This window comes from Mustela erminea, chromosome 3 (genome assembly GCF_009829155.1).
Source record: "Mustela erminea isolate mMusErm1 chromosome 3, mMusErm1.Pri, whole genome shotgun sequence".
In the NCBI taxonomy this organism is placed as follows: Eukaryota; Metazoa; Chordata; class Mammalia; order Carnivora; family Mustelidae; genus Mustela; species Mustela erminea.
In genome coordinates, this window is record NC_045616.1 from 50,357,407 (window position 1) to 50,381,731 (window position 24,325).

At 38.2% G+C, this 24,325-nt stretch overlaps 1 protein-coding gene and 1 pseudogene across 3 annotated transcripts in view; one reads left to right on the forward strand and one right to left on the reverse strand.

Annotated features, from left to right (window-relative positions):
• Positions 1 to 24,325, reverse strand: part of ADGRV1 (adhesion G protein-coupled receptor V1) — a 541,343-nt gene that overhangs the window by 230,502 nt on the left and 286,516 nt on the right. The gene's annotated exons all lie outside the window — the stretch shown is intronic.
• Positions 22,469 to 23,353, forward strand: LOC116585691 (annotated as a pseudogene).

Below are 24,325 nucleotides of genomic sequence, written 5' to 3' on the forward strand. Positions count from 1 at the left end.
CCGTTGTCAATACATGAAAGAAATGATGTAGATTAAAAATACAATTCTCGTGACTGTGGACTCTGAGAAACAAAGTGAGGGTTTTGTTGGGGAAGGGGGTGCGGGGTTGGGCAAGCCTGGTGATGGGTATTATGGAGGGCACGTATTGCATGGAGCACTGGGTGTGGTGCATAAACAAAGAATGCTGGAACACTGAAAAGAAATAAAATAAAATAAAATAAAATGGAAAAAATAGAATTCTCATTATACTACCTATCCCTCTTTCCTGAAGAACTTCACATAAACATTGAGTCACTCCAATTTTATAGAATTTTACTTTCCTAAGTAAAGTCACTGAATGTGTTTAAGATGTTATAGTTCTCTACTACAAATCCTTTACCAGGTTTATTTGTAGAATGGACAGAAAACACATTCATTGGAACTTTATTTTGCAGTATTAAGTAATATATAGCCAGTACTCAGCAACCTCTCTGACCTTGGCCACAGCAACTTCCTGTTAGACACATCTCCAAAGACAAGGGAAACAAAAGCAAAAATGAACTATCGGGACTTCATCAGGATAAAAAGCTGTTGCACAGCAAAGAAACAGTCAACAAAACTAAAAGACAACCTACAGAATGGGAGAAGATGTTAGCAAATGGCATACCAGATACAGGGTTAGTATTCAAAATTCATAAAGAACTTATCAAACTCAACATGGAAAAACCAAAACATCTGGTCAAGAAAAGGGCAAAAGACATGAACAGATATTTCTCCAAAGAAGATAAACAAATAGCCAACAGACATATGAAAAAATGCTCACTATGACTCAACATCAGGGAAACACAAATCAAAACCACAGTGATATAAAACCTCACACTTGTCAGAATGACTAAAATTAACAAGTCAGGAAAAAACAGATGTTGGTGAGGATGACGAGAAAGGGGAAACTTCTTACATTGCTGGTAGGAATGCAGACTGGTGCAGCTTCTCTAGAAAACAGTATGGAGCTTCCTCAGAAAGTTAAAAATAGAACTACCCTACCATCCAGCAATTGCACTACTAGGTATATATCCAAAAGTATACAAAAGTAGTGATTTGAAGGGGCATATGCATCCCAGTGTTTATAGCAGCAATGTCTACAATAGCCAAACTATGGAAACAGTCCAAATGTCCATCAACAAATGAATGGATAAAGAAGATGTGGTATATATATACAATGGAATTCTACTCAGCCATCATGAAGAATGAGTTTTTGCCACTTGCAACGACGCAGATGTAATTAGAGGGTATTATGCTAAGTGAAATAAGTCAGTCAGAGAAAGACAAATACTCTATGATTTCTCTCACATGTGGAATTCAAGAAACAAAACAGATGAGCATGAGGGAAGAAAAGGAAAAAATAAAATAAGATAAAAAACTGAGATGCAAACCGTAAGAGACTCTTAACTACAGGAAACAAACTGCAGGTTACTGGAGGGGATGGGGTAATTGGGTGATGGGTATTAAGGAGAGCACTTGTTGTAATGAATATGGGGTCTTATTTATTTATGTATTTATTTGACAGAGAGAGAGAGAGATCACAAGTAGACAGAGAGGCAGGCAGAGAGAGAGGGGGAAACAGGTTCCCTGCTGAGCAGAGAACCCAATGTGGGTCTCGATCCCAAGACCCTGAGGCCGTGGCCTGAGCTGAAACAGAGGCTTAACCCACTGAACCACCCAGGTGCCCCAAATACTGGGTCTTATATACAACAGATGAACTACTAAATTCTACCCCTGAGATCATTAATACACTATATGTTAACAAAATTGAATTTAAATAAAAAACATTTTAAAAGTAACAGTACAAAGATAATCACTAGAATAAAGACAGAAATCTCCCTCAATGCCCAGAGAAACAATAATAAAGGCAATAGATCATATAATGAGAAACATGCACTGAATGTAGCATCATATACACAGTAAATATAATAAGAAAAAGCATAAAGTCAAATTAATAAAGGACCAATTCATCTATTAAAAAAAAAGTTCAAAAATGAGGAAGGGGAACAAAGACAAACCAAGAAAAGACCCTTTTTTTTTTTTTTTAAAGTAAGCTCCACCCCCACGATAGAGCCCAACATGGGGCTTGAACTCATGACCCTGAGATCAGGACCAAAACTGAGATCAAGAACTGGACACTTAACTGACTGAGCCACCTAGGTGTCCCAAGAAACAGACTCTTAATGACAGAAAATCAACTGATGGTTACCAGAGGGGAGGTGGGTATGACGATGGGTGAAAAAAAGTGATGGGAATTAAGGCACACACTTGTGATAAGCACTGGGTATTATTATATGGAAGCGTTGAATCACTATATTGTACACCCGAAATGAATATTACACTGTATATTAACTAACTGGAATTTAAATAAAAACTTCAAAAAAAGATATGATTAGTACTTAGTTAAAACAAGGACCATCTCATACTGTGTTAATGTCATCCTATTTCTTACGACTTGCAAAGTTCAAATACCTGATGAGAATTATTATAGGAATAGAAAGGAACATTGACATGAGAACTTGCCATCACTTTGCTATCAAAAGATATATTCCCAGGGCGCTTGGGTGGCTCAGTCTGTTAAGCATTAGTTAATCAAACTCTTGATTCTGGCTCAGATCAAGATCTCAGGGTTGTGAGTGGAGCTCTGCGTTGGGCTCTGTGCTGGGCATGGAGCCTGCTTAGGATTCTCTTTCCCTCTGCCTGTCCCCTACTTTCTCCCTCTCTCTTGATATATATCTATATCTATATTCCCATAAATACAAATATATTCCCATAAAAATTAGATTTTTGGTCAAAAGTTGGTTTCTCGCTATTAAATATAAAAACCATGAAAAGAATATGTGTGTGTGTCTCTGTGTACACACACACACACACATACACACACACACACACACACACCCCTATACAAGCTTCACCTGCTATCTGAAAGCAGAGGATTTCTATTAAACCTTTCATAAGCAAATTGGTATAAAGCAAAGAGGCAGTTTCCATTTTGTAAAAGCAAAATCCTCTTTAGATTTCTTTCAGCTAGTGCAAACAGCTCCTAATGTAGGTTTTTTGGAAAAGCGAAGTGACATAAGTTAAATTTTCAGATAGCAAGGAAAACACGTATACATACATCTTTAAAAAGATTCTTGACAAGAACTTGCAGACTGAAAGTACCCCTCCTGATGCAATCACATGTCAAAGGTGATACTTATACTCTGAATATAAACTTTTTCTTAACTACATTTAGAGCAAAATTCAATTATGTATGTGTGTGTGTGTGTGTGTGTGTGTATACATAAACATCTCCTCTTCCTCAAAAATTGATTAGTTTAGGGGCGCCTGGGTGGCTCAGTCAGAGTGAAGCATCTGCCTTCGGCTCAGGTCATGATCCCAAACCCCACATCGGGCTCCCTGCTCGGTGGGGAGCCTGCTTCTCCCATTGCCTGCTGTTCTCTCTGCTTGTGTGCGCTCTCTCTCTCTTTCTGATAAAAAAATAAAATCTTTAAAAAAATTAGTTTATATATACCTATGCTGAGTATTCAGGGAAATGGTACAACTTAATTTCCCAATAGAAGTGAATTCTTTCCTAAAAATTTCTTTTGGGTTATGATTTCAAATGAGAACCTAATGATTTAATAGATTAGGTTAATAATAAATTAAATAATAATAAATTAGTATCCCATATTCAACCTCTTTAGAATAAACTTCAGAAAGTCTAAATTCACCTAGTCACTCCCAGACTGAATCCAGCCTGCACTGGGAGTACCTGTGGTCTCCAAACATTTTCAATTAATGAGCACTGAACAACTCCAATCACCAAAAAATTTTTGATCATGTACTCCACATATGAATATTATTTATGTATAAAATGTACACATCTAGTCCCAGAATTAAATATATGTAACTAAACATACGCAAAAGTGGTTATTTTAAAGGTTAAGCAAAGAAGTGAAATAAACACTTCTTTTAAATTGTAATACCATGGTCACTGTGCTTATTATCTCAAAGCAGAAGTATCACATTTGGTGACGTTCTTCATCAAAGATATTTGTAGGTATCTGCCTTTCAAACAGTTTTTTGGAAATATTTGTGGATGGAAATTCTGATCAAATTGATGGAATTCTGATCAGTTATTGAAGGAAATAACTTATCAAAATACCACTGAATTTTGCTCTTAGTGTAGTTAAGAAAGAGTCTGTATTAGGAGTATAGGCCTTGGGTTCCTAGCTCTCAGATGCGTAAGATTTGTACGTGTGGTTTTATCATGAGCAGTACCTTCACAGTCTGTAGGCTCTTGGCCAGAATCTTTTTTAAGGCACTTGATTATTTTTTGAGCGCTATTCTGGCTAAGGCTTAAAACACAATCTGTAAATCCAGGCACACAAAAATGCAATTCCTCAAATACGATGAAAGTGAATAAACAGGGAAGGTCCCCACTACCAACTCTTACAAGATGTGGAGTTCAGACACCTCCTCTGAGAAACTTGTTGCTACACTTGATATGTGAGCATCTGGCATACAGAGTAACTTGGGTAAACCTGTAATTTAAATATTTGTACCATTTACTTAGTTTTATTTTAAATATTTGTATTTTCATTTCTTTGGTATTTTAAATATCTGTTTCTTTTTAAAATTTAAAATAAAAACCAGTCATTATAATAATTTCTTTTCATGCCCCAGTGGATCAACCTGTGTATTTTGAAGTGCAAACCCCCCATTTCAAAAGCCACTAACATAAAGTGTGGAATAAAAAACTTCAACCTATCTAGGAAATCTCTTCACAGATTTATCCTATTTTTTTTTTTTCAGTATTCCCATAAATGAATCACTCATGGCAAGTGAGTTGATTGTTATGATAGAACAAGATGCAGGGCAGGAAACCGAGACTACAATATTTTCTGGTTGGAAATGCAGTCTATGCAAACAGAGAGTAAGCCAACTATAGTCAAAACTAGAAGTCAGAAACTAAACAGACAGTAAGCCGGCAACACCAACAAGCAAAGGATCTGAGTGAGAATAGCAAGTCAGGAACCTCAGCTGGGCAGAAATCAGAACATAGAGATCATAGGAGCTCAGAGACCAAAAGTAAAAAAAAGAAAGGAAACCAAACAAGCAGATAGATGAGAACCCAAGGCACAATGGCAAGGCTTCTGGAATGGTAACAAGGTCAAGAAGGCAGGAATCAGGAGATCTACTTTAACCAGCACAGAGGCTGGTGAAAGGACAAGGAAACAGATGTGAGGCCCAAGCAACAAAGCAATCTAATATTGAAGCAATTTTCTGTTATGGCCAGGAAGTTTCTTGCATGCTTCCTACTGGATCCTTTCCCAGAACTTGGCTAGTGTGATCTTATGCATAGCAGCAGGCAAACTGGAGTGCCTAGAGAAAAGGCAAAGTAAGAAAGGGGGATCAAGGAAATATTCTCCACAGCTTGTACCTTTGTTATGATGCCCCCAACTTCCTGCAGCATCCTGCCCCCCATTTACCCTTATCACACCCCTACATTACCTCCTTCCTTAATCCTTCTTTATCCATCTCAACACATCACTCTGAATTTCTGTAGCAATTACTTTATCCTCTGAGCATTTTAATGCAACTGTGTACAGCTCTGCATCCTTTTTCTCATTTCGTTCTTCAGCTTCCCCAAAGAGATTCCAAAAAAAAGAGCTATGGATTCATGTTATACTTTGATTTTTAGTAGGATAGTTCTAAATTTTCATGAGAATTCCCAGAATACTGTGATATCACTCTTTACCCAAACAAATGCACAGCAGTGTAAATGCACACAGTATTTAGTATACAATTATGTGAGATCAGGTAGTTTACCTAAGATAATGATGATAAAATTCCGTCACTGAATTCAAAGTAAAGGTAAGCAAATTAAAAAAATGGTTTCTGTACCAACATATGTTAGGTCTAGATTTATTCAGTTGTGTGAACTATGAAGAACCAGAATAGAAAACACTGGATACTAGTCATTAAAGCGTTGATTAGTATCTACCCATGGATGGATTACTGTAGCATTCATTCATTAATTCACTGACAAACTCCATAAATGCCTTCAATATCCCTGCCACCAAATATATAGCAGAGAGTGGGGCAGGAACTAGATGAAGAGAGGGATACAGAAATGAAAACACATCATCTCAGCCTTAGAAAAACCCACAGGATATAAAATATTTGAGGGCCACCTGGTCGACCCCAGAAAAACTGCCCGGCCATTTGGTGTTGGGCATGGAGGATGAATAGGAATTTACCAAGCAAAGAAAGAGAAGAAGTTCCTGGTTACAGCAGCATCGACAGCAGTAAAGACATGAGACAACTGGGATATGGAGGAGGGGCAGGAGGGAGATTCGAGAAAGAGAAGGGACAGAAGAGAGTACTGAGCACAGCTTTGTGCTGAAGCATATACTGTGCTAAGGAGTTTAGACTTCATCTTGGAGGGACTGAGGAGCTATGGCCAATTTTTCAGCAGTAATTTGGCAGATTTTATCTGGTGTGGTGGAAAAAAAGTGATATTTATTCACTTAGATGATTATCTAATTGCAGACACGAAGATAATATGCAAATCCAACTTAAGTGATACATAACATTCAGGCTTATTCTTTTGTTTCTCACGTTAGCTAGTATTTTTTTTTTTAAGCCAGCTGATTTTTCAAACCACCTTTGAGAATAATTCCAAACCCACAGACCATTATGTTAAAAAAGAAATGTCCAGGGGCGCCTGGGTGGCTCAGTGGGTTAAAGCCTCTGCCTTTGGCTCAGGTCATATCCCAGGGTCCTGGGATTGAGCCCCGCATCGGGCTCTCTGCTCGGCAGGGAGCCTGCTTCCTCCCCTCCCTCTCTCTCTCTCTCTGCCTGCCTCTCTGCCTACTTGTGATCTCTGCCTGCCAAATGAATAAATAAAGTCTTTTAAAAAAAAAAAGAGAGAGAAATGTCCACAGTAGCCCCATTTAATATATTACATAATGACACACCTCATAACTAATTTGCTGATTAACTGAATTTACACTGTTTCCTAGTTATAGTTTCTAAATGGGTCTCACTTAACTTTGAGCAACTGAAGTCCTGGCTGGACACCATGTGGGAATCAGGGACCACCCACAATAGTCACTTGCTGAGGTCTGGCAGCTCGGCATGTATATCTCTATGCTCTCTGTGAATATGAACTACCACTTTAACGAGTTATCCATGTCCCAATGCATCATTTGTCTATCATTTCCACCATTTTTATATTAAAAACAGAAAGTCAAAAAAAGAAAACAAACCCTGATCTGCTTCCCTCTCAGTTTAGGGCACATTCTAATTTCTTTGTAAAGTATATCTGACAAGTGACACATAGTCCACACTGTGTTCCAAACAAAATAGCACTATTCCAAAATTATAGTACAAGTTACTCAAGTACAAGAAAATACTGTGATTATTTAAAGTTGTAGAGAGCTAGTATGATTGTCTCATTAGATAGAGATGAATATTGCTCAATATTTAAAAAAACTAAACTTTGGTGTGTATTATAAAACAAACATTATAAATTTATCTTTATCTGAAATCATGCACGATATAATTTCACGGAAATATTTTGGGGGTAATGACTTTCAAATGGATACAGGAAGAATGTTATTAAAAAGAACAAAGATTAGGAAATATACTGTAGCACATAATCCTGCAGTGGGGAAGGGAACAGTCTCTTATGATCTAATAGGATTTTTCCATTCTTAACTTGGTTAATCTTAGACACAAAGCAAATAAATCATTCTTGGTTTCTAAAAGTCCATGGTGATACTCAAAGGAAATTAATTCCCTTTGCTAAACATGGTTCATAAAAACATATTATTAAAGTCAGCTCAATGAAAATTCTAGATTTATTACCAGTAAATACGGTGTCACTTTTCCCCTAAAATAAAGTATTTTCCCATCCCTTCCCAAAGAATTTCTAACACAAAAGTTAGAAACTTTCCAATATTGGAAAATAGATGTCCCACATGGTAGAACGGCAAAGGTATGATGTTGGCATAATGGAGAGTTTGGTAAACTCAGTGTGGTTTCCCGAGTTTTCAAAGGACAGTCCTGGAAAACTGAAAGCAGAGTGCTGTCCTCAGAAAAATCCAGGAACGTCATCATTTTAAAATGCAAGGAGGAAGGAGTCCGATTACTAGTCAAAGTGTGATTAAAATTCTTACCAAACAAGCCACCAGCCACTACATTGGAAATGAAATGTTCTCATCACTTAAAAAATACTTATTTAGAACTGAATTGTATCCCTTTAAATTTTAAAAATCTAAGACAGGCACTTACATGGATGCACATATATTGAAACACGGAATTAAACACACAGGGCAAATATATAAATAGAAAACGAGGCATTAGTACTTCTCAGTTAAAAGGGCACTATAGTCAGGAGGCAACGTATGTACCTGGTTTGAGGACAGAACAGCTATGGAAACACTTCCTCCCAACTGAATAAACTATGTGGAAAGAGTGTGGTCTTTGGTCAATCAGAAGAGTTTGATGAAAGATCAAGGATTTCAAAATCTGTTAGAAAGTTCACGAAGCAGGTAGAATCTGTAAGTTTCCAGAGATGGGTGGTGGGAAAAGAGAGAAGAAGCAACCGAAGAATGGAGTCAGGCTCAAAACTGATTTCTGAAAGGAAGAAAGGACTTGGATAAGTGGTGTGTTGAAGGGAAGGAATCAATAAAAACTGAGGGACTCAAACCAGAGGTCTTTTTGGACTCCTCTTTATCTCTCACAGGCAACATCCAATCCAGTAGCAAATCCTACTGGCTTTATCTTCAAGATCAGTGCAAACCTGAAACCTCTTCCCACACTACTAATCTGCTAGTTTAAGCCATCAGTATCCTTCCCCGGACCCTTGCAAAGGCATTTTCACTGTTCTTTTTGTTTTCACTGTTCCCCACCATCCACTATTCACCACAGCCCACCTTCCACCCAGCAGCCAAAACTTTATAATGACTTCTTATCACATTTATAATGAAACAAAAACTGTTTATCGTGGACAAGTGGACATTACATTATCTGGCCGCTACTTCACCCTCCATCCCCCCCATTCCCCAGTCTAGCTGAACTGAACTTCCTGCTGGTTTTCAAAGCAAAACCTCAGTTACCAGCTAGTTCATAGGACACTGAAATTGGGCGGTGTACAGATTGTGTTTAATCTTGTGTCCTCTCTTAGGGGAATTTACTTTTAGATTTGAATAACAGAAATGTATATTTGGGAATAACGACAGTGATTTACCTGATTACAGACAAACAAAGGAGTCAAATTCATCTTTAAGATAAGAACAATAAACATGTGCTACAGAAAGACAAACAGAAATGGCCTGTTGCTGTAATGAATCAGAGTGTATTCATTCAGAAATACCGTATTGTTGACCAATATGTTACTCGAGGGAATGAAACAGAAGAGAAATGGGGAAAAAAAGAGAGAGAGAGAGAGAGGGAAAGAGATGGGTTGCATGTGCCAAAATGTGCCAAATACACCACCTGGAGCTGGGAAAAGTGGAGGAAAAGAGGGCTCTAGCCTGAGGTACAAGGTGTGAACAACAAGAACACCAGAGTCTGCAGGCATCTACTGGCACAAATGGCCGTCACGTACACCACGCTTGGGGTTGTGGTTGAGTAAGAAAGTCACATTCCAAGCATCTTTGCATCCTTTTCCAATATGTGTATCACAGAGTGTATTTTCCCACTGAACCCATGCTATGACATGGTGAGGCTTCCTGAGTAGACCACCAAACTGTATCTAGCCCATGATATTGCTAGGATAATGCATATTTTTAATAAGGAAGATACTTCAACTAAACACTAATTAAATACCAAAGTGTTGAGCTCTATACTTTATCTCATCAGAAAATATATTTTATGTCCTTATTATACATTTATTTGTATATCACAGCCATACTACATATGAAATTAATAATTCATATTAAATTACCTCTTGGGAAAAAGCAAAAGAGTCTAAATCCTAGTTAAGAAAATTATTTGCATCCTAAACCTCTGAGCATGGTTGAACTGCTAAAATGCATGGTAACCGCAGATCAGAAGTTGATCATTATGTAAGTAGTCTGAGCAAAAGTCAAATGGGTTCTCACACTCATTCCCAAGGGGAGAGCTCTCTGGTACAAAGGTTTGAAGGCAGTGGAGGTGTGGCTAGAGATATCACACCACATGAGAAAGGTGGCTGGATTTCTCAACTTTGGTCTAGATGAATACTTGACTCTGTTCACTGATCTGAAAAAATAGACATTCCTAAACAGGTAAGGTCAGAACTAAGATGAATCTAACTGCCTTGAAATGTTCCCCATTTAAGAATACTCACAAATTAACCTTTTAAAAGTACTTAAAACTGAGCCTTTGTCCTATTTAAACTATTAGGAAATCAACTGACAATCATGTTTTCTACTTGGGCCTAGTGGTCAAAAAGAATCCTTAACCAAGAACCAGTAAAGTCCCTGATTTGGAAAAAGCCGAATGCCTTAGTCACAAAATGACTCGACTCTGCAAACCTGAAATAATTACATCTCCCGAGGAAAAAGGTAACAAAATCATTAAGAACAGAGGGAAGCTTGCTGAGGAAGAAATTAACTCCTTCGTATCTTAATAAAATTCTACAGCAGGAAATCCCTGAAAGCAAACTTCCCAAAACTCAACAGTGACTTATTCTGGGTGGTGGGTAATACAAGACTATTGCTTTATTTTTTATAATTTTTTTGTACGTTTTAACTTTCCAAAAGAAAACGCTGCTATGTGAAAATCTACGCTTTATTGTCTTTGGCACCATCCATTCTTCTCCTTTTAAGACAAGGATCACAAATGCAAATACCTATAAGGCCCAACAGCGAATAAAGTGAGTGAGGCCTGCGGGACAGGCACATACTCGTGTCAAACCAACAAGCACATACTCGTGTCCAGAGGCAGCTGTTCCTTGGAACTGGCTCATAGTGCTGTCAGATTTAAAAATTTTTGAACAAAATTTCTAGATTTCTGCTGAGATTTCCTGATTTTTAAATATTGGCAAATGATTTGTATTAAAAAAAATTTCGGTTGAAGGGCCAGACAAAAGGGATTTTCAAAAGTGATTCTGCCCATAAAGTTCAAGGTATATATTTGTCTGTCTGTTTTATATACAAACCCATATTCACATTAATGTCTGAGAAGCATGGTTTTAGATCAAAGAAAAGAATGGCAGTCGTCTGCATGCAGGAGTCTGGGCATCCAAGCAAAGCCTGTTAGAGAACCCTTAAATCCTCATCTAAATGGACACATCCCTATTTAGGAGCAGATATGCCTAAAGTATTACTTTCTGCTAGTAAAATTAAACTTAATTTATTATTAAGTCTCTATCCCCATGTTAATAGACTGAATAAGATTAGTGGAGTGACATCTAAAACAGGGCCTAGGTGATACAACTTGACTCAAATAGTAAATAAAAGAAGTATATGTGTTTTTCTTACATTTTTCTATCCAATATGAAATTTGTGGTGGGAAAAATCAATCAAAGGGAAGCCAGAGGGACCAATCAGCACAAAGCCATATTCTTTTCTTCTTCTTCTTCTCTTTTTTTTTTTTTTTTTTTTAAAGTAGGCTCCACACCCAGCATGGAGCCCAACATGGGGCTCAAACTCATGATCCTGAGGTCAAAATCTGAGCTGAGATCAAGACCTGACCTACTTAACTGACCAAGCCACGCAGGAGCCCCAACCATACTCTCTTTTAAAGACCTAACGGCATCACCCCAGGCAGAGAGACAGGTTGGTGAGGTCCATTAGATGATGCGGAAGGTTAGCTGGCCAAAACTCCAATAGGCTAAGATGCATGAAGTTCACTCTTGAGACAAGGTTGTTGAGTGAGGTAGATAAGATTGGGGAGGTAGCAGGGGGAGTGGAAGGAATGGTGAGTCAAAGTCTGGAAGGCACAGGAGGTGGGCACACCATGCCTGGAGAAAACTAAAAGTCCATTCAAATTAGGGAGAAACACCAAAAATGTCCGTAGACTGAAGATTTAGTAGTAGGGTGCAAAAAAAGAGCATGAAATGAGGCAGAGAGAGGAAAGTGTAAATTCTTATATTAGAGAGGTGCTGAGGTCACAGCCAACAGAGAACAGGGTCCAAAGTCAGACCCTGGGAAATAAGTAAGAACGTACTCTTGGTGTGGGAAGTGGCGAACTAATAACAGGTTTCCAGATTCAGCCAAGTTTTCTCAGCTTTGTTGCTTTTGGCCTCATAGGGGATGTTTACCTACTGAGGGCCAGATAGAGTAGAGAATATAACCTCAGCTAGGTATGAGAGCGATCTGTACCCTAAGTAGATTCAAGGCCAGAAACAGCATCTCAGAGGTCTGGGGACTGACCTGGGACAGAGCAGCGTTATCTTCAACTGCAGGTGAAAAATATTGTGATTCATCTGACAGTAAGTTTGCTATCTGTTAAAGCCCAGCAGCCAGGAAGTTGAACTGTTTCATTCACTTTGCAAACAGGGTACAATCAGGAAACTATTTAAAGAAAGAGTTAAAAAACTTTTTGCAGGAGTTACTTTTTTTTTTTTTTTTCCTGTGTCATGTGTGACCCTTGAACTTTATGTTTACACAAAAAAGACAGGCAGCAGCAGAGTCTGCTCTAATCTTTAACCATAACTGATTTCCAAGAATCTGTGATACCATTCCTAGTTCCTTTGGTTCAGTTGCTTTCAACCGGTTACCAGCATTTAAACTTATTCAAGCATGCTAAAAATCAGACACAATGAAAAACCTAACCTATATGAAGTTGTGAAACTTTTTATTCTGAGGAAAGTGTTTCAGCAAATCCCAAACCTCTATGATGACATCTGGTGTGAAGGTGAGAAAACAGTAATGACTCAACCCTGACTAAGGGAATTAAACTGTGGAACATGCCTGTTTATCAGGTTTTGAAAAAAAATTTCTATGACCAACTTGCAAAGTTGGAGGTAAATTAAAATACGTTAAGCACATAAGGCAATGAAATGCCCACTGAGGACCCAAGAAAAGTGAATTGCCGAGATCCTCCACTTGTTGGTCCAAGCATAGTGGTTAACGTCACTGGAGACTCTTCAGTTCTAATTCTAGACACAATGTGTTATCCATTCTCTTTGTCTGCAAAGGACCTTCAGCTTCAAATCATCATGCACAACAGACGCAAATCAACTTGAAATTCACATTGATGCTTTGAAGTGTTTTCAGGTATTGAGGCCTATAAATGTACCTAGGTGGCAATGGAACTGGACACACTTGCAAAGTAATGGTACAGCCACTTACACAAGAGCGTTTCTTAGCGTACTTGCCAAGCAATTGTGTTCACCTGAAATTCTGTGTCTGTCTTTTAAGATCCCGCTGGGCCTGGAGGGAGCTGGATAAAGGCAAAGGCAATCAACTCCAGAAAGTCAGATCACAGGGGCTGGGTGGACGAGGCGTGCCACTTTCTGACCTCACCCATCACTACTGTTATGGGCTTTAGTAAGTCATAGTAAGTCCCTAAAGATGTGCTTCCCTCCCCTATGGTGTTAAGCTACATGAGCACACTAGCTCTTCAAAGGCAAGGCAAGATGGAAAAAAGTTTCTTACCCTCTCACTAAGCAAACGTCACTAAGCAAAACGTCCAAGTACCCTTGGGGGGTGGGGATGAAAAAGGGAAAACCTAGTTGTTAAGGAGAGTTAATAATATATTGAGTCCTGATGTTTTGTGAGGCACCGTGTTAAGCCTGTGGTACTCCATGGACACCTCATATAATGAATTTAATTCTAAAGTATGATGAATTATATGCACATATATGAACATCCATACTTTATTACTCTAAACACTTACCAGTCTATTACTTAAATTTCTAAGCTGATGAAATAGGCACAAAATGAACAAATAACAAGTAAGGGCATAAAATCCAGACCTCCTGAATTTCGTATCAGCATTGACAGTGAATTATATTTATATGCTGTCTTTCCTTCCATAGGTTAATTTTCATTTGTCTGAACAAAATTAATTTACAAAATTAAATTTAAATGTATATTATAAATGTTCATATTTATACAAAATATATATTAAATGTGCTAAACTTTGTGCTGGTTCAGGGGCATTTTGGATTCAATATTCTATCTCTAAAGTAAGATATTTTCCTCTTTAAAACAGATAAACAAACAACAAAACAGGAGGGAGTCTTAACGAGAAGTAGCTATTTTGGAAGGAAATACATATAAAAGAAACCATTCTGCAAAGCCAAGACTCAAATTTCATAATCTGCCCAAACTTTTTAGGTTTGGGTCTGTGCTTCTTGGGCCTTCCTAGTCCATACCCTGTGTTGGTCAGCATGCCAACAAAGACGGTACCATAAAGGTCACTACATCTAGCCCTGGCAGTCCCCTCCTTGTGTATGTTAACACTGCTTTGTGCTGGTGCAGCCCGAAGTTTATGACAAGGTTTATATTTGAGTTTTTTTTTCCTTGAGAAATCATAGGGATTATTTTTTCACTCACTTGGGATATTTATTTTACTATGTTAGTTTCACTTCCAATACATATATATTGAAACCACAAAGACAAAAACACAGCAGTCAAGGACCAAATACACTGAGTGGTTGTCACTTGTCTCAATTCTGAAGAATGAGCCCCGGTGCTTAGACACTGAGTAGAAAGTAATTCACTGTAACATCAGATTTATTTGTTTTTAAATTTGATCACTCTGGGTGAAACTTATCAGTCCAAGATACATAAGGAAAGAAATTTCTTTCCTCAGACTTTGAAATTCTTAGAAAGAAATGTCAGATCTACTGCATTTAAACTAATTTATGACAAAATGTATTTCTTGTATATACTTTAAAAAGTATACAGTCCTCGGGGTGCCTGGAGACTCAGTTGGTGAAGTGTCTGCCCTTGGCTCAGGTCATGATCCTGGGGGTCCTGGGATAGGGGGGAGCCTGCTTCTCACTCTCCCTCTGTCCCTCCACCCACTCTTGTACATGTGCACTCTCTCAAAAATAAATAAAGTATTTTTTTAAAAAAGCTATATAGGCCAACAATGTACATTTTCAGCTGCAGTAAATCCTCTTAGTTTGACTAGCTGGTAGTCAACCACTTTGGAAGCTGGGGTTCAAGGACTTATCTGCACCCTACTGGCATGCCTCATTCTAGAGAAGGGCACAAATCTATAGACAAAACGACTTCCAATTGAACTATTTGCACAGAATTAATAGATAAATGCAGTATTCAATTAAGGCAAAGTGTGGATACTATCTTCCTCTTTCTATGCTACCCCGACTGCTTGCTTACAAATGTCTTACATGATCTTGGCTGTAAGCTCCATGTGACTTATATTACAGCTCCCAAACTTGAGACGTCATCAGCAAATTAAGTAACCAAAATAATGACATTATCATCAGTGAGTCCTTTAACTTGAAATTTACTCTGCTACAAAGAGGCAGATGGTCTATGTATTTTAGTAAACTGAGAAAAAAAAGAAAATAAATTTTAAATTTTAAAGACATACTATGCTAAGCCAAGGCCTTGCCCACCTCTTGACCCCGTTTTCTAAGACTTCCTGTCTTGTGCACTAAGTGATGGCTATCCATCTGATGCTCAAGCAGGTCAAGCTTTTTCTAGCCTCTGGGCCTTCCTTTGCACTTGTTATTTTCTCTGCCCCGAAAGTGCCTGCCCCAATTTTTGCCTTTCCTTTCAGTTCACATGTCATCTCCACAGTGATGCCTTCTCTGATGGCATATCCCTCCAACTGATTTTGACCATAACACTCACCACTACCTGAAGTGTGCTTATTGACCCCCTTATGTCAGTCTCAAATGCTAAGGTATTTATGCCCAGAGTAGAAACCTTGCCCTTGTTTTGTTCACCACTGTGAACATGGTTGCTTGGCCTTTATTAGAAACTCCATAAATATTGGTTAATGTAATGAATGCTTAAATTTAATCTAAGGAAAGCATTCTGATTTAAGGAGCAAATGTAGGAAACAAGACTTTGCTTCTTAACACTGACATTCCTAATTTAATTAAAATATATCTTGAAGAAATGCAAGGTAAATAATAAATTAGTTTCCACATTCATTCTTGGGAATAGATACCTGGTGCCCTGCGCACTGTCATGTGCTGTGCCCACGCCTATGTGCTATGCCAGCTAACTCAGGGAGCCTAATGGGGTCTGAGAAGCCAAAGTGTCTTACAGTGTCAGTGACTCGTGTACTCTTTACAAAGTCATGGAATATTGGGGAAATAAAGAGTTCTCTTGGAAACGGAACAGTCTGAGCTTATTAGCCTACTCGGTTTTGTCAGCCAGCCAATATACGTGCCCCCCACGACCCTCGGTAAGTCTTCAATTCACTAAGCAAAGGCAAGCTACTTCACCTGCTCACTTTAAATTTGCGTTTTGGGGTGCAGTTAAAATTGCATCAAATTGTGCAGGTATTCCTGATGTTTTATAAAGTCATCAGCAAGAGCACATGAGGCAGGCAGGGGTATGAAAAGAAACTGAATACAGATCTGGGAGTCTGAAGGAGGTCTGAGAATGATGAGAACCTTTGCCAAACCTTAAGCCTAAGAACGTACTGCTTCTTCCTTGGGAACAGCATGTGCTACAGGGTGGGGCCAAGTGATTTTACTGCCAGATTTCTGATGCTGTGCTCAATTTAGTTCTCATTGTTTGCACTGGGGGCTTATTTTGAGTCACATACGCTATTAGTGGTAATATAGAAGAACATCTATTAATATTTTGAGTCTTTATTAGAGTTTAAGTATAAGCTATAATTTAGCTTTACATGATCTTTTAAAAGTATGCCGAATTTCTAAGTGGGATTTATTTTTAAACTCAACTCCTCCTCTTTATGCCTTCCCATACCAGTTTCAAAGCAACACCAGTTGAAGAATTTTTAAAATGTATCTACACCTAAAATATTGGAAATCCATTGAAAAGTGTGAATAATAAAATCATAATCTTCACATGAACAACTTTTTGCTACAGTAGAATCTGTGAAACATAAATATTGAATTAGTGAATCTGTCTTAATTTAATGCTTATTCTTTCTATTTTCTTTTTTTTAGAGAGCATATGCATACACATGAGCAGAGGGGGAGGCCGAGGGAAAGAGAGGGAGAGCAGAAGGAGAGAGAGAATCTTAAGCAGGATCCATGCGCAGTTCAAAGCCCAACTGGGGCTTGATCCCTGAGATCACGACCTGAGTCGAAATAAAGCGTCAGATGCTTAAGCAACTGAGCTACCCCGGAGCCCCTCATTATTAATTCTTTTTTTTTTTAAGACTTTATTTATTTATTTGAGAGAGAGAGAGAGTAAGAGAGAACATGAGAGGGGAGAAGGTCAGAGAGAGAAGCAGACTCCCTGTGGAGCAGGGAGCCTGATGCGGGACTTAATTCCGGGACTCCAGAATCATGACCTGAGCTGAAGGCAGTCACTTAACCAAAAGAGCCACCCAGGAACCCTAATTCTTAAGAACAAAACTATATATAATAGATTCAGATTCTTAGGGCACCTGGGGGCTCAGTAGGTTAAGCCTCTGCCTTCGGCTCGGGTTGTGGTCTCAGGGTCCTGGGATTGAGCCCCACATTGGGCTCTCTGCTCAGCAGGGAACCTGCTTCCCCCTCTCTCTCTGCCTGTTTCTCTGCCTCCTTGTGATCTCTCTCTGTCAAATAAATAAATAAAATCTTAAAAAAAATAGATTTAGATTATTTTCTAGCATGCTGAAGGTTTTACTAATAGAGATGGTTCTCTTCTGTTCTGAAACTCTCATAAATACTTAAATATATACTAAAAAAAACCACAGAAGGATGAAATCTACCAGATTTAACAAAAAGTTCTTAAAATAAAAGAGTATTTATTTATTTATTAAAGATTTTCTTTTTAAGTAATCTTAACCCCTAATGTGGAGCTTGAACCCACCACCCCAAGATCAAGAGTGGCATGCTCTACTGACTAAGCCAGCCAGGCACCCCAACAGAGGACATTTAAAGGAAATGTAGTATTGTTACCTCCAAATGCTGTTAATAAAGTATTGAGTAAATATGTGCTTTTAAAATTATTCAGTAAATTGTAAGACTGTTACGTAATCATCCCATAAATTATAGGCAAACAGATATGGCTAATGTGGGTTTATGGGCTGATTACATGAATCTTAAAACTTATTGGACAGTTTGATGTGATTTTTTAATTTTATTTTTTAAAAGATTTTAATTATTTATTAGAGAGATGGAGAGAGAGCACAAGTAGGCAGAGCACCAGGCAGAAGGAGAAGGAGAAGCAGGCTCCCTGATGAGCAGGGAGCCCGATGTGGGGCTCAATCCCAGGACCCTGGGATCATGACCTGAGCCAAAGGCAGCCGCTTAATCGACTGAGCCACCCAGGCGTCCCAAACAGTTTGATTTTATAGCCTAAATATATTGTGATAGCTAGCCTTTGAGAAGGCCTCAATGACATCCATCTCCTACAGTGAATCAGGTGTGTAGCCCTCTCCCATACTGAACCAAGGTTGTTCTGAGTGACCAACAGCATATGGGAGAAGAGATGGTATTTGACTTCCAACATAATTCAGCTTTCATTTTGGTCATGCTCATTCTCTTTCTTGTAACATGCTCTTTGTAGGAAGCCCAACACTATGTTGAACAATCCTATAAAAAGGCCAAAATATGAGGTCTGATGCCTTCTAACAGCAGGAGTAAGCCACTGAGGAATTTGGCCTTCAGCCAACGGGCAGATGAGTAAGCTATCTTTGGAAGAGAACTTCTAGTGAAGTAAAGCATTCTGATAACCGCAGCCCTCACCAACAGTGTGACCGCAACATCGTGAAACAGGCTGGACCAAAGTTATCCAACAAAGCTACTCCTGGATTTCTGACATGAGCTGAAGGCAGACACTTAACCAGTTGAGCCCCCCAGGTGCCCCTTACCTGTGCAGTATTAATGAACAGTGTTAATATGCAAAAATATGTATGTAAAAGTCTAGAAAACACAAACTCATTTTTTGTGACAGAAAGTAGATCAGTGGTTGGCTAGAAATGAGGGAGTAGGGTGAAGGATTACCGAGAGGTCAGAGGAAATTTCGGGGGTAATGGGTATGTCACAATCTTAACTGTATTGATGATGTTATAGGTATGTGTGTGTGTGTGTGTGTAGATATACATATATATCTCAAAACTTAACAAATTGTACACTTTAAATGTGCATAATTTGTTTTTCAAAAATGTTTCAATATAGCTATTTTTACTTTTTTAATTTTTAAGATTTTTGTAAAGATTTATTTATTTAAGATGGGGGAAGACAGAAGGAGAGAATCTTCAAGCAAACTCCCCACTGAGTATGGAGCCCAACATGGGGTTCAATCTCATGACCCGTGAGCCAAAACCAAGAGTTAGACACTTAATCAATTGAGCCACCAAGGCACCCTATTACAGCTATTTTAAATACCTGATGACTCTATCCACAATTTACCTGATTTTCAAACTGCCAAGTCTGAATGTTATTAGACTTTGTTATTTTGGGATCTAGAAAATTAAGAGACCAATAGTTTTATTATATATTATTCTATCCTTAGATCACTGAAGTGTTTCATAAGTTATTATAATCTATATTAGAACATCTAATTCAGAGTATTAGTATAATCAAATTAAAAAATCTTCTTAAATAATAAAAATTTATTATGGGAAACGTTGAGAAATACAAAGGATAGGTGATTTCATATTCACATGTAGTCTTAAAGAATAGTAGGAACTTCAAAGCATAGGAGTTGAACAAAGCTCTAATGATTTTTTTAAATCCACAAAAGATTACCTGATACTTTCCTCAAAAACTCATTTAGAGTTCTAGTCAACACTGTCCAGGAAAATTGACCCTTTAGCCTTTAAACCCTATTGGGTAAAATTTAAGTTGAATTTTTTGCTCTGAACCTATAACTTTTCAACATGGATAAGAAAACTATCTAGATGATGTAATCATATATGTCATTTGCCCATGTTAAAATCAGTTTCCACATTAATTAAATTAAGTAATTATTACAAAGACAAGACTGTATACCAAATTGAATGTATATATAGAGAGAGATCTATATCTATCTATAGATAGATAGATAGATAGATAGATAGATAGATACAGATAAGCAATGAAAGCAGATGGGTTTATGGCATTTGCCTCTTTACATTGGCAATAACAACGCATTTAACCTGTTTTAATGATAAATAAAATAGAAATCATTCTGGGGTGCCCAGATGGCTCAGCTGGTTGTGCATCTGCCTTCGGCTTAGGTCATGATCTCACGGTCCTGGGATAGGTTGTCGTTGGGCTCCTTGCTCAGCAGGGAGCTTGTTTCTCCCTGTCAAATAAATAAAATCTTTAAAAAAATAAAATAAAATAGAAATCATTCTAAGATTAAGAAAAATGGTACTTTTATACAATATTTAAATAAAATTTTACAGACATAATTAATTTTGGTAACATATTCAGAAAACATTTAAAATACAATATTCAATAGGATATCTTACTTTTTATCATACCATAATCATTTTCTATTGTCAGGAAGCTGGAGAATTTTCTCTCCAAATATATTTTCCATATTTAAAAAAAAATTTTATTAAGGATTTTTATTTATTTATTTGAGAGAGAGAGAGAGAGAGAGAGAGCACAAGCAAAAGGAGGGCAGAAGGAAAAGGAAAAGCAGGCTCCCACTGAGCAGGGCTCGATCCAAGGACCTTAAGATCACGACCTGAGCAGAAGGCAGATGCTTAACAGGTTGAACCATACAGGTGTCACTATATTCTCTATTTAAAATAAATTGAATGTTCTCATTATTTTATTTTATTTTTAAGATTTTATTTATTTGACAGAGAGAGAGAGAGAACACAAGCAAAGGGAGCAGCAGGCGGAGGGAGAGGGAGAGGCAGGCTCCCCACTGAGCAGAGAGCCCAACGTGGAGCTTGATCGCAGGACCCTGAGATCATGACCAGGGCCGAAGGCAGAGGCTTAACCCACTAAGACACCCAATGTCCCTGTTCTCATTAGTTTAATTCTACTATTTATACTTTTAAGATTAAAATGTTATTGTAAGAAATTGGTTTTCTTACAGTAACACATACATACTAATTTTTTTTTTATTTATTTTCAGCATAACAGTATTCATTATTTTTGCACCACACCCACTGCTCCATGCAATCTGTGCCCTCTCTAATACCCACCACCTGGTTCCCCCACCCACCTACCCCCCGCCACTTCAAACCCCTCAGATTGTTTTTCAGAGTCCATAGTCTCTCATGGTTCACCTCCCCTTCCAATTTCCACCAACTCCCTTCTCCTCTCTAACTCCCCATGTCCTCCATGCTATTTGTTATGCTCCACAAATAAGTGAAACCATATGATAATTGACTCTCTCTGCTTGACTTATTTCACTCAGCATAATCTCTTCCAGACCCGTCCATGTTGCTACAAAAGTTGGGTATTCATCCTTTCTGATGGAGACATAATACTCCATAGTGTATATGGACCACATCTTCCTTATCCATTCATCTGTTGAAGGGCATCTTGGTTCTTTCCACAGTTTGGCGACCGTGGCCATTGCTGCTATAAACATTGGGGTACAGATGGCCCTTCTTTTCACTACATCTGTATCTTTGGGGTAAATACCCAGGAGTGCAATGGCAGGGTCATAGGGAAGCTCTATTTTTAATTTCTTGAGGAATCTCCACACTGTTCTCCAAAGAGGCTGCACCAACTTGCATTCCCACCAACAGTGTAAGAGGGTTCCCCTTTCTCCACATCCCCTCCAACACATGTTGTTTCCTCTCTTGCTAATTTTGGCCATTCTAACTGGTGTAAGGTGATATCTCAATGTGGTTTTAATTTGAATCTCCCTGATGGCTAGTGATGATGAACATTTTTTCATGCGTCTGATAGCCATTTCATACTAATTTTCTTAATCAATATTTAAAATATTTCTATCACTTTTTAATTGCTGAATCCCAAACATGATTCCCTGGCTTGATAATGAAACCTAAATTGATTTTTTAATTTCTGGAATATTGGAAACATTATGAAAATGACAAATAATATAAAATATAACCAGCTCCTCATCACCCAGATAAATAAACATTTTCCAAGCTTTCTTCAAATTTTTGGTGTTTAAAGAAAAAATGTTACTGGTCAGGACATCTCCTGCACCTGTCATGGGTGCGAGCTCCGAGCATCTCGTGATACAGCCACTTCTCAGGCCCAGGAGTGTGGAAGCCAAGTAGGAGAAACCCCCAGACCTGAGCACAGTCTCTTCCTGCCACCTGAACCACTATCACCCTCTTCAACAAGGGCCCTTATTACAGGCTCTCGGCAGAGGTCAAGAACAAGATCGCTTCCAAGTACGATCATCAGGCAGAAGAAGATCTTTGAATTTAAATAGAAGTGACAGCACACTGACACCAACTCTCTGCTGTGCTTAAAAGATGGCACCATCCCCTACGAGCTCATCAACAAGCAATAGCCAAGCTCAGTGAAGGTTAATGAGTCCCCGTTAAACTGGCCTCAGTTGGAGAATATTGGCAACTTTATTAAAGCCATCCAGGCTTCTTATGACATGAAGCCACATGACATATCTGAAGCAAATGATATTTTTGAGAATGGAAACATGACCCAGGTTCAGACTACACTGGTGGCTCTCGCAGGTCTGGCTAAAATAAAAGGATTCCATACAACCCTTGACATTGGAGTTAAGTAGGCTGAAAAACAAACAAGACGTTTTGATGAATGAAAATTAAAAGCTGGCCAAAATGTAACTGGTTTGCAGATAGGAACCAACAAATGGCGCCAGCCACACAGGTATGACAGTATGGGATCAGGAGGCATCTTTATGATCCCCAAATGCAAACTGACAAACCTACTGACCAGACCACAATTAGTCTGCAGATGGGCCCCAACAAAGGAGCCAGCCTGGTGGGGATGTTAACACCAGCTACCAGAGAAGACATCTATGATCAGAAGCTAACATTACAACCAGCAGACAACGCGACGATGTCTCTACACATGAGAACCAACAAAGTTGCTTCCTGGAAAGGAATGAGTGTGTTTGGGCTTGGGCGGCAAGTGTATGATCCCAAATATGGCACTGCTTCCGCAGAACCTGTCATTCAGAGTGGAAGTCAAGGGAAAGGAACAAACAGGTCTGAAATTAGTGGTAGTGATTATCAGGCAGAATACCCAGATGAATATCACAGTGAGTAACAAGATAACTACCCCCATTACCAATATGGCGACCAAGGCGCTGATTATTCGATTGATACAAGGAGCTCAGTATTTAGCCCATTGTTTTTATTCAGTAAGAACCCAGCTAGCCTTGAGTAATTTTTACCTTGTCTTCCTAAAACACTATAATGCTTATTGTATGTAAAAGAAATATTGCCTTACATACATTTCCTTTTCCTTTTCCTGCATCTTCCCTAAACAGTTGTCTTTTAGTGCTGTAACAGTTCAATCTTACAGCAGAAGCAATAACTCCCATATGAAGTAAAAAGGAATACTGTGAAAAGGGAGTACTCTTGTACAGCCAATTCTCTTATCCAAGACTTATGCATTTTTATAATCTACTGAATAAACTGGGATTTTCAAACAATAGGAAGTGAGGTTTTCTGTTTTGTTTTGTTTTACAGTTTAGTATCTTGTTTCAGTGTGGAAGACTAAACTCATGCTTATAGCTAAATGCATTCTTCACCAACTAAATTTAAGATGTAACATTTTAGATATTTACATATCAAAGTCTCTATAGGATTGTTCACTAAAGTTTAAATAAAATCCTGATCAGCGTAAAAAAATAAATAAAATGTTACAGATACAGCTAAATCCTATTCTTCTGCCCCTTCCTCCTCAAGATAAAAAGTGAGTTTCCTTATATTTTAATTTCATATGCTTGGATACAGTATTGTATATTTTGTTTTAAGCAAAGAATATTAATAGCAATACCCAGAAAGGCCAACTAGAAAAGATTTTCAACTTTACTCTCTGTCAGGGATTGCAAATTAAAATAACAGAGAGCTACTCTGCCACCTGTCACACTGAAAAAAACTAGAAGTCTGACAATAGACTTGAAGTGGAGGATAAAAAGGAACTTGCACACCATAGGTATAAGTTGGTACACAGTGTCTTTAGAGAATGATTTAACAATATTTTAGTAAAACTGAAGATATTCCATTGCTAAGGCCCAGAAATCACCCCCCTAGTTATCTACCTAAGAGAAAGTGTCACATTTAAACACTTCAGGGGGCATGTAGAAGGTCTGTGTTAATAAATTTAACAGCTTACACTTGAATCATGCTTCTT